At 35.9% G+C, this 12,152-nt stretch overlaps 1 non-coding gene across 1 annotated transcript; it reads left to right on the top strand.

Moving 5' to 3' along the window:
- Positions 1–8,047: 8,047 nt before the first annotated feature.
- On the top strand, positions 8,048–8,154 carry LOC139865073 (small nucleolar RNA R71). The gene has a single exon (XR_011764603.1). It is a non-coding gene; the product is annotated as a small nucleolar RNA R71 (small nucleolar RNA).
- The last annotated feature ends 3,998 nt before the right edge of the window (positions 8,155–12,152 follow it).

Here is a 12,152-nt window from a genome sequence, read left to right on the forward strand (position 1 = left end):
ATCCAATACCTCAGTTATTAATCTAGACAAACATTATAGAGTTTAGCCAACAATCATATTAACAAACAAAATAGCAATCAATTGATAAGTAGAATTCATTGTTAAGAACAAGAAATCAACCTAATAGAGAATGAATCTTGGATGGAGAAGGATTGGTTTCTTGATTCTTGGATGTTAGATCACTTGCAAGAGCTTGGAGTTCTCCGATTTTGCTCCTAAAATTGTGTTCTAACGCCTCTGGTTCGTATCTGATCGTATCTCCCTCTCAATCATTCACTTTTAAAGCAATTAAAGTTGGTCAAAAAGCAAAAGTAAGCTGAACCCTACTTCTGGACGGCGTCCAAAATTCTGGACGGCATCCAGTTGTAAAGGACTGGACGGCGTCCAGATTTCTAGATGGCGTCCAGTTGTGAAGGGTTGGACGGCGTCCAGATTTCTGGACGGCATCCAGTTGTGCTGAATTTTACTGTCTCATTTTTTCATAATCTCCCTTCATTTGGACGGAGTCCCAATCATTTTGGACGGCGCCCAACATACCTGAAGCCTTGTTTTATCATTTTAGAGCGCTAATTTGACCATAACTTGTATCGGAATCAACTATGATGAAATCACAACTTATAGAACGGTCATAATTCACCAAAACTCTTTATAAACCATTTTTTGATACACTTTTCATACCTTTGTGTATTACTTGTAGAAACCGCCTTAACTATCCTTGATTCGAGAGTATTTCACAAGATATTGCGAGATATATATATGATGTATTTTAGCAATATCAAAACACCCCACACTTAAACCTTGCTTGTCCACAAGCAATTCATTCTTACTAATTAGAAAACTATCAAACACACTTACACAATATAGAGTACACACATCACACAAGTAACGCGAAACACATAAAACACCCACGTTTATTTGAAACGCAAACTCACGCTATATGAAACACATTCTTTAAGTATAACACACCTTTATTGTAATCACACTCACGCTATATACACAATGAGAACACACGCACACATTTTTGGGAGTTTTAGAGCCAAGTATCCGAAAAATTTGATCCTACGGAAATCAGGACCTTATGAAAACGTTTTATGTTTTTGAAAATATAATGCTAGTTTTTACACTAGGCACGTTTTCCAATTTTTGTCGGATTTTCTGAATTTTGGAAAATGAGTGCGGATTTCCCGCTATTGGTCAAGCCAATCCCTCCCACAGTACCTAACATCGCTAGATGTTGGTAAGAAAATAATGCGTTTAGGAGGATACACTTTACGTCCGGATATCATTGATAATAATGAGGTAATCATCTAATCCGTTAAGTCAACCATAAAGATTGAGGTTCATCAGGCTTAAAAGCTGATATCTTACCTTTCCGGAGGTTATCCACTGGGAATTTGATCAATCACTGACATTTTGTGTATCATGGTGCGCTTCCCATTTAGCCAGCAAATCTCCCTCATTGAGATAAGTTTTGACTACCAGTTTCCCTGTTTGACGTTGAGGCCTGGTAGATTTCCAGTTAATTTTAGCAATGACTTTTCAAGATTTATCGTCACTCTACAACTGGTCTGGACTACAACTTCTGAAACAAATCAGCAAGTGTGTCGTTCGGAAGACTTTACTTCCTTGAGGATGGAATGGATACATCCTATGGGTAATAATAAAGTGGTCGGACGCAACATTGTCCTTATTAGGAGAAACAATGAGGATCGTCATGTTTTAGTTTTCGATCTGGCGTGAGGTCCGGTTTCCGACCATGCTATTCAATCACCGCTCTCTCACGGTTTACACTCATTTTGGTACAAGTGACCTACAAGTTAGCTTTACTAAACTACTAGGATTTTCATTCAAATAATTGAATGATAGTACAACTTCAAAGACTATTAATAATTTAAAACATAACTCAACTAGTTGATATGTTCATTTGATTAAGAAACATCATCTTGTTAAGTTAATGTATTAATTTACACCTAGTGACATGTGTTTATCCGTCTTTTACCAAAAGGGATAAGTTATGTTAGCTAAAAACATAACCGAGTAGCAAGGGGAATTAGTTATTCCATTCAAAGTTTATAAGCATTGTGATTCATATAAGCAAAAGCGTATGTTCAGAATAATTGATCACAGTCAACCAAAGTCAACATAAACTAGCAAATACACTCTCACAAAAATGTGGATCACAAAATTCATAATTAGGCATCAACTTAGGACTCAAGCATGTTGCGTTCATAGGTCATGAATCTTGCTTTCTAATGATATTCATTACAATCATAACACAAGTTATCACAATTTAGTTCAAAATGACCATTATAACGCCACTACATTATAGCATTCCATACCACCAGTCCACTTCAATAGGCTTAAACAAATGAAAATCAAGCATACATCTTTCATAAGATCATTACAATTTAAAGCATGCTAAAAATTCACTAAAATTCAATTTATGACCAGGCCAAATTAACATCTATATCATCAACAACAATTAAACACTTCACAAGCTTCATAAATAACACAAACAAACTCAATATCTTGAATTAACTACCCTAATTTCGGATTTAGTCATCACAAACCCTAGAATCATGAACATACCCATTAAACATATAATTATTGCAAAATCAAGACATAATGGGTAATTAAACAACTAAGGCATGTTAATCTAAACAAGAATCATGCAAATCAAACACCCCACACTTATCTTTCACCAAATTATACATATAAACATACAAATTAAGTAATTAAGAAAGAAAAGTATGAAAAGGGATTAGCAATACCCTAGAAAACATGATTCAAGCTTGGATTTGAAGGAAGAATTCACGAATTTGAAGGAAGAAATTAGGGTTTTTAGAGTGTTGGTTCGTTTGTGGGATAAGGAATCAAAGAGAAGTGTGTTTTGTGGTTGAAAATTGGGTTAGAATAGGTATAAAACGTGTTTTTTTCTGGGTCAGGCTTCTGGACGGTGTCCAAAATTCTGGACGGCGTCCAGTAAAGAAGAGCTGGACGGCATCCAAAAATCAGGATATCGTCCAGTAAAGAAAAGCTGGACGGCGTCCAGTTACACTAAAATGTACTGACTTCTTTTTGAAAAAATCCTTTGAAATTGGACGGCGTCCAAGGAATTTTAGACGGCGTCCCACTGATCTGGTGGCTCAAAAACTCATAAAAATTCCCATTTTCAACACACAAAAGTTCATATCATCCTCATTTATCATTTTGTACATTAAAAACAATCAAATCAATCATAAAACACTCAATTCACACTATTTACACGCTTGAACTTTCTTTAACGAGTCGTTCACCCAACTCCTCCCCATTTTGATTTATGCTTTGTTCTCGAAGTTGAGGCTAACTTTGTCTTCGATTTCCAGGGGACCATCGACATAGTGTTTGACCCGGTGGCCATTCACTTTAAAAATATCGCCCTTCCAGTTCACCACTTCAATTGTACCATAAGGGTACACCCTTCTAACAACAAATGGTCCCGACCATCGGGACTTAAGCTTTCCTTGTGATAACTTGAAACGGGCATTATAAACAAGGACACGATCTCCTTCCATGAATTCTTTTGGACTTTTCAATCTCTTGTCGTGCCATTTTTTGGTCTTTTCCTTATAAATTAGAGAGTTGTCATAGGCTTCAAGCCTCAACTCGTCTAATTCATTCAACTGGGTCAAACGTAACCGACCTGCCTCTTGGTAATCCAAATTACATGCCCTTAGCGCCCAATGCGCTTTGTGTTCAATCTCCAACGGGAGATGGCATGCTTTTCCGTATACCATACAGAAAGGAGTGGTTCCAATAGCTGTTTTGTAGGCCGTGCGAAAGGCCCACAATGCATCGTTTAACTTAACTGACCACTCTTTTGGATTCGCACCAATGGTCTTTTCAAGTATGCGTTTTAACGACCGATTGGTATTTTCCACTTGCCCACTTGTTTGGGGATGATAGGATGTTGAAATTTTATGGATCACTCCATATCTTTTCAAAACCTTTTCTAATTGCTTATTGCAAAAGTGGGTGCCCCGGTCACTGATAAGGGCTTTTGGTGTGCCAAACCTTGAGAAAAGTTCCATCAAAAAGGTTACTACAACTCGGCCATCATTTGTTGGTAGAGGTTTTGCCTCCGCCCATTTGGAAACATAGTCTATGGCAACAAGTATGTAGAGGTAAGAATGAGATTTTGGAAAGGGCCCCATAAAGTCAATTCCCCAAACATCGAACACCTCGCATACTTGGATGCTTTGTTGAGGCATTTCATCCCATTTAGTGATTTGACCAGCCCGTTGGCATGCATCACAAGCCTTACAAACAGTGTAGGCATCTTTGAATATTGTAGGCCAATAGAAACCGGCCTCGTAAACTTTCCTCCCTGTGATTTGGGGACCAAAGTACCCACCTGTTAGACCAAGGTGACAATCAAGCAGAATTTCGGTGCATTCCTTCCCCAAAACACACCTACGAATAGCTTCATCCGCACATTGTCTGAATAGATAAGGGTCTTCCCAAAAATAGTATTTTAGGTCACTAAAGAATTTCTTTCTTTTCTGATGTGACCAACTGGTTTCTAGGTACCCCCCAACAATGTAATTGGCGAAGTCAACATACCACGGGTCTTCCACCTTCTCTACTCTCATGAGGTATTCACTGGAAAAATCATCTTTAATACTCGATTCATGGAGTACTTCAAGATTGGGATTTTCAAGTCTAGAGAGATGGTCAGCCGCGAGATTTTCGGCACCTTTCTTGTCCTTAATCTCGATATCAAATTCTTGCAAAAGTAAGACCCATCTTAGCAATCGAGGTTTTGCATCCGGCTTAGAGAAAAGGTATTTCAATGCTGAATGATCGGTGAAGACAATCGTCTTCGATAGGACAAGATATGATCGAAATTTGTCAAAAGAAAAGACGATAGCAAGGAGCTCTTTTTCCGTGGTTGTGTAGTTCAATTTAGCTCCTTGTAAAGTCTTACTTGCATAATAAATGGGTTGAAAACGTTTCTCAACCCGTTGGCCCAAAACTGAACCAACTGCAAAATCTGATGCATTGTACATTAGCTCTAATGGTAGTGACCAATTTGGAGCTATGATTATTGGTGCGTTGACAAGTTTTTATTTTAAAATATTGAATGCCTTAGTGCATTCACTTGTGAAAACAAAGGGTGCATCTTTTTCGAGAAGTTTATTCAATGGCGTTGCAATTTTTGAAAAATCTTTAATAAATCGCCGGTAAAACCCGGCATGCCCAAGAAAACTTCTCACACCCTTCACATTTGAAGGAGGTGGAAGGCTGGCAATGACGTCGACCTTTGCTGGATCCACCTGAATACCAACACTTGAAATTTTGTGCCCCAAGACAATGCCTTCTTTAACCATAAAGTGGCATTTCTCCCAATTTAGCACTAAGTTTGATTTCTCACACCTAATTAGCATTTTCTCCAAATTTAGAAAGCATGAATTGAACGTGTCACCGAAGACTGAAAAGTCATCCATAAACACTTCCATGCATTCTTTAATCATATCGTGGAAAATGGCCATCATGCACCTTTGGAATGTTGCGGGAGCATTACATAGACCAAAGGGCATTCGACGGTATGAAAAGGTGCCATAGGGACACGTGAAGGTAGTCTTTTCTTGATCCTCGGGGGAGATGGAAATTTGAAAGTACCACGAAAAACCATCTTGGAAACAATAAAAGCTATTTCCTGCTAGTCTCTCTAACATTTGATCAATGAATGGTAGCGGAAAATGGTCTTTTCTCGTGGCATCGTTTAGCTTACGATAATCTATACAAACTCGCCACCCCGTGACAGTTCATGTTGTGATAAGCTCATCTTTATTATTGGTGATAACAGTTATACCACCCTTTTTAGGAACACAATGGACCGGGCTTATCCACGGACTGTCTGAGATTGGGTAGATTAGACCTGCATCTAGCAATTTAATGATTTCCTTCTTTAAAACATCTTGCATATGAGGATTTAGTCTCCTTTGATGTTGCACCACTGGTTTGGAATTTTCTTCCATCAAGATCTTGTGCGTGCAATAAGAACTAATTCCTTTTATATCATGGATTTTCCATGCAATGGACAGTTTGTGGGCCTGTAGCAAGGAAACAAGATGTTCTTTTTCATGTTTAGAAAGAAGTGAGGAAATAATTACCGGAAGCTTCGAATCTTCCTGAAGGAAAGCGTACTCAAGATGATCAGGGAGCGGCTTAAGCTCTAAAATTGGAGGTTCCTCAATTGAGTATTTACTCCGGTACTCGCTATCCTTGTTCAGTTGTTCTATCTCCTCCTCTGTTGGTTCATACCCATTTGCCATCAAAGTGGCCATCACATCCATTTCTTCAACAGAAAATTCTTCATCTCCACTCGCCAAATCGTATACACATGTTTCATCTGATTCGGAAAATTCCTGCAAGAACTCATAATGCGAATCTATGCTTTGCATAAAATAACAAGTATCATCTGAAGATTCAGGATATTTTAATGACTTGTCAATTGCAAAAGTCGCACTAGCTTCACCAATTATAAGGGTCAACTGCTGGTCATAAACATCAATGACACATCTAGCAGTATTCAAAAATAGTCGACCCAAAATAATTGGTATTCTTTCATCAACTTCTATGTCTAAAACCACAAAGTCTGCCAGAAAAATCAGATTCCCAGTCTTAACTAACAAATTCTATATTATTCCTCGAGGGAATTTCATAGAGCGATCAGCTAGTTGAATAGCCATTCGTGTGGTCTTGAGTTCCCCAGGGGCTATTTTAAGGTAAATCGAATAGGGCATTAAATTGATACTAGCCCCCAAATCGGCCAATGCCCTCATACAGTCGAGGTTACCCATTAGACATGGAATAGTAAAACAACCTGGATCCTGAAGCTTTTCAGGAAGTGTGTTGGACACCAGCGCTGAACATCTAGCATTTAAAGCGACTGATGAAACGCTTTCCATCTTCTTGCGGTTAGTAAGTAAGTCTTTTAAGAACTTAGCATACTTGGGCATACCTGAAATCACATCAATAAAAGGCATATTTATGTTAATTTGTTTAAACATATCTAGAAATTTTAACCTTTCGGCTTCGAGCCTTTCTTGTTGTTGCTTTCTTGGGTATGGTAGCGGTGGTTGATATGGCTTCACTACGGGTTTCTCCCGTTCTTCCTTCTCAACCACTTGTTCCGGCTCCTTAACCGGTTCGTCATTTTTGTTCAACGGAACACTAAAATCAGAATCTTCGGGCATTTTTGGAGCTTCGTATGCTAGACCACTCCGTGTGGTGATAACATTGGCGTGTTCATTTCGGGGGTTCTTATTAGTATCCCCCGGTAAACTCCCTAGTTTTCTTTCGCTAAGTAAACTAGCTAAACCACTCATTTGCTTCTCCAAATTCTAAATTGCAGCTTGTTGGTTTTTAAATTGGTGTTCGTTTTTTGGCTTATATTGGTGACAAGCTGGGTCTGAGATGCAATTAACTTCTCCAACAAACTCTCCATATTTGACTTTTTCTCTTCTTGTTGGGGTTTTTGATAAAATCTCGGAGTTTGTTTTTGGAACCCACTACTTGACCCTTGTTGGTAATTGGAACTTTGACCTCGAGGGTTGTAGGGGTTGTTGAAGTTTATGTTAAATTGGGCTCTTCCTTGAAATTGATTATTATTTCTTTGGCTTATGAAAGCCACTTCTTCTTTTTGAGCCATTGTTAAACCGGCATCACAATCTTTTCCTAAATGGAGACCACCACAGTATTCACAACTACCTTCATACTATGAATTTCCTTGGTGATTTTGTCCATGTTTCGAGCAACACCGTCTATTTTCACACTTAGGGAACTAAGGTCATCATAAGCACCGGCACTATGGACTTGAGCATTACGAGAAATTGGTCGTTCTTGATGCCACTCATGAGAATAATCAGCTTGCTTCTCGATTATCTCATAAGCCTCTTGCTCGGTTTTGTCCATGAGTGAACCTCCGGCCGCTTGATCAATGGAAATTCGGGTTGCAACATCACAACCCTTGTAAAAAATTTGAACTTGTTGGAAGGTATCCAGACCATGGTTTGGACAACCTCTTAGCATTTTGGAAAACCGATTCCATGCTTCATATAAGGTTTCCATCAGCTTTTGACAGAATTGGGTAATTTCTTGTTGGAGTCTCGCGGACTTAGAAGCTGGAAAATATTTCTTAAGAAAATTTTCCATCATACCATCCCAAGTTTCTATCGTAGCCTCGGCCAATGAATCTAACCAACTTCGTGCTTCCCCGTGGAGTGTCCATGGGAAAAGTCTTAAAAATATGGCCTGATCAGTGTCTGGTTTAAGTTTGAATAGAAGACATATCTCTTGAAAAAGACGAATATGTTCGTTTGCATCTTCATTCGGACCACCACCAAATTGACATATGTTGTTAATCATTTGGAGAATAGGTCCTTTTATTTCAAATTTTTCTTCACCTGTGGGCGGAGTAATGGCACTACCTTTTCCGGTTCGGGTTGCTTTCATCTTGGCCGCCATTGATTGTCTTGGTACCACCTGCCTTTCCTCTCCTTCCATTTCAAAATTTGGACGATGAACGGTTTCACCAAATTCAGAGTATCTTGGCTTGGTTGTACTTGATTCTGAATCAAAAGTTTCTTACTTTGATGAAGATTCAAAAAGTTCAAGTACTTCTTTTGGGATTCTACCAAGCTTTCTATCAGGTTCTGTAAGTGGTGTAAGTAATGGATAATCTGAACTTTGGGTATGTGGCATATGCAACCTAAAATCTGTCAATCACACAACTAACAAAACTATTAAATGCACCGATTCTATAAGTCTAAAAATCAAAGACTATTAATAATTTAAAATAATTAAGAAACTACTTAATCACAAATTAGTTAACATTTCTATTTTGACACAAAACTGTCCCCGGCAGCGGCGCCAAAAACTAAACGTGATATATGAATTGTTATATGAAATAGTATGGAAAAATACCGATTAAAGATTGTTACACACTAACGGACAGTGTACCCGATCATGTAGTAGTATAAATAATGGTTTAGATCCATGTATCGTTCCAAGGACAGTTGTATTAGTCAAACTAGAATTAGAAACTATATTATGATTAACTAAGTAAATGAAACTTAAAGGTACAATATATTATGTTTTTGTGGCTATTTAACGATTTAGCCAAAACAGAGATGATTAAAAGTAAAAACGATATTTTTGGTCTTTTAAGTTTATATAATGAAAACAAGTGCAAAGAAAGCAAATAAGATAGTTTGATTAAGATCAAAGATACGAAATGTTCATTTAGATATTTTACCCTCGGTATTGGATGTAAGTTATGTTGTTAAGACCCGATTGAATGAATATTTGTGTAAGTTACCTAATAGATTTACCAAGAGCTCTCTTTAGTAAACACGCAAACTCGATTAAAAGATCAAGGGTTCCCTTTTCTCTATAGTTCTCGTGTTTGTAACCAAATAACTATGATATATATGCTAATCACCCAAATCGACTTGCCAAGAGTTCTCTTTAGCAAGTACTCAAACTAGAATTACTAAATGGAGGGTTCCCTGTCACCTAGACCTTTTCGTTTATGACTAGTTGATTAGCTAGATCAAAGACTTGAATACCAATTGTCTTTTGCGTTCGCTCTACACAATTCATCCCTATATCATCTAATCATTTTGATCTAATTTACCCCATTGGTCCGGTTTAGTAAACAATCAATCTAAGACAAGTTGATTGTAAATCAATATGATACATCAACAAGAGTTCTCTTTATCAATAACATATCAATTAACTAGATACAAATGATTTAACATCAATAAGCATGGTTCTTTAATTCAAGCATTAATCTATCACACATGATACATTCAATCAATAAGTTTACATCCAATACTTTGGTTATTAATCTAGACAAACATTATAGAGTTTAGCCAACAATCATATTAACAAACAAAATAGCAATCAATTGATAAGGAGAATTCATTGTTAAGAACAAGAATCATCCTAATAGAGAATGAATCTTGGATGAAGAAGGATTGGTTTCTTGATTCTTGGATGTTAGATCACTTGCAAGAGCTTGGAGTTCTCCAATTTTGCTCCTAAAATTGTCTTCTAACGCCTCTGGTTTGTATCTGATCGTATCTCAATCTCAATCATTCACTTTTAAAGCAATTAAAGTTGGTTAAAAAGCAAAAGTAGGCTGAAACCTACTTCTGGACGGCGTCCAAAATTCTGGATGGCATCCAGTTGTAAAGGACTGGACGGCATCCAGATTACTGGACGGCGTCCAGTTGTGAAGGGCTGGACGGCGTCCAGATTTCTGGACGGCGTCCAGTTGTGCTGAATTTTACTGTCTCGTTTTTTCATAATCTCCCTTCATTTGGACGGAGTTCCAATCATTTTGGACGGCGTCCAACATACCCGAAGCCTTGTTTTATTGTTTTAGAGCTCTAATTTGACCATAACTTGTATCGGAATCAAATATGATGAAATCACAACTTATAGAATGGTCATAATTTACCAAAACTCTTTATAAACCACTTTCCGATACACTTTTCATACCTTTGTGTATTACTTGTAGAAATCGCCTTAACTATCCTTGATTCGAGAGTATTTCACATGATATTGCGAGATATATATATGATGTATTTGAGCAATATCAGAGCCAAAGCTGGATGATAGTTGGTAAATGTGTTTCATTTATCCCTCTATAAGTCTAAACTCTTGTATATATCTATCCTATAATCGTATGTGTACATATTTATATGAATATAGTATATATGTAATGATTATAATAATGTATATCGAGTAATTGAATTTGTAACTTGATATGATCGATTGTTGTGTAGTGACAGTGGTCGACAGATTCTTCCTTTAGAAAGAAGAAGGAAAATAAAAGTAGATTGGACGCTCAACAGATTTTGTTGTATTGTGAATCCGACTGGAATCAATTGCAGACAAGAAGTACAAGAAGGACTGAAAAAAATATAAAGTAAATGAATTGATGTTGATGCCTAACTGAATTCGATTCTTCCTCTGTTTAATATCTAACAAATTTTGTATCTGTCTGTTTGATTTCTTCTTCGTCGAATTGTAGTAATGAATCTTATAGAGTATAGGTATATCATGGATACAGTGACAAGATTTGATAGATGGTTGTTTGTAGTGGAGATATTGGATTCGACAAGATTTCTATCAGAGGCAGAATTCATAAATATAAAAGCTGCAATTGATGTAACATAAAAGCTGCAATTACTGTTAAACTAATTTCGTCTGTATTGTAGAATCATCTCTGACATGTAATAATGTTAAAAAAACAGGAAATAAAATCAAGTAAAATTAGATAGGTAAATTAAACAGGATTTGATTCTTTGATCTGACTATATACATATAATATATAGTTAATATTAATAATTAGTAATTATGATATATTAATTATAATAATACTTTTAATATTATTTATAATAGAAATAGAAATAATAATAATAATAATAATAATAATCTCAATACCAGGTACACTAATAGTTATTAATAATAATCATGATATTAATAACATTAATAATGATAACAATAATATTAGTGATAATAATAATAATATGACAAATTAAATGTATCAAATCTTTTATCTATATATTAGATTAAAATGATAATACATATAATACTGATATTAATATCAATATTATTATTTATTTTAATATTGATAATGAAAGTATAATAATAATATAACTATATTTTACTTGAAATTACATATATCACAATTTATAAATTACTTAATATTTAATAATTTTATAATAACATATACTGAATATTTAATATTTACATATTTTATATATATTACATTATATACATAATATTAACTATATATAGAATTTATATACATGTATATATATATAGATTCATTTTAATTCAAATGATTAAATTGTGTTTTTATTATTTCAAATCATTATATTTACTTATAATTTTATTTATACATATATATCTATATTTATTCATTTACATACAATTGTTCGTGAATCGTCAAAAATGGTCGAAGGGTAATTGCATACATGAAACAGTTCAAAAATTTTGAGACTCCACCTAACAGACTTTGCTTATCGTGTCGAAACCAAATGAGAATTAAGTTTAAATTTGGTCGGAAATTTCCGGGTCGTCACACACATCGG

The sequence above is a fragment of the Rutidosis leptorrhynchoides genome, chromosome 8, assembly GCF_046630445.1.
Source record: "Rutidosis leptorrhynchoides isolate AG116_Rl617_1_P2 chromosome 8, CSIRO_AGI_Rlap_v1, whole genome shotgun sequence".
Taxonomy (NCBI): domain Eukaryota; kingdom Viridiplantae; phylum Streptophyta; class Magnoliopsida; order Asterales; family Asteraceae; genus Rutidosis; species Rutidosis leptorrhynchoides.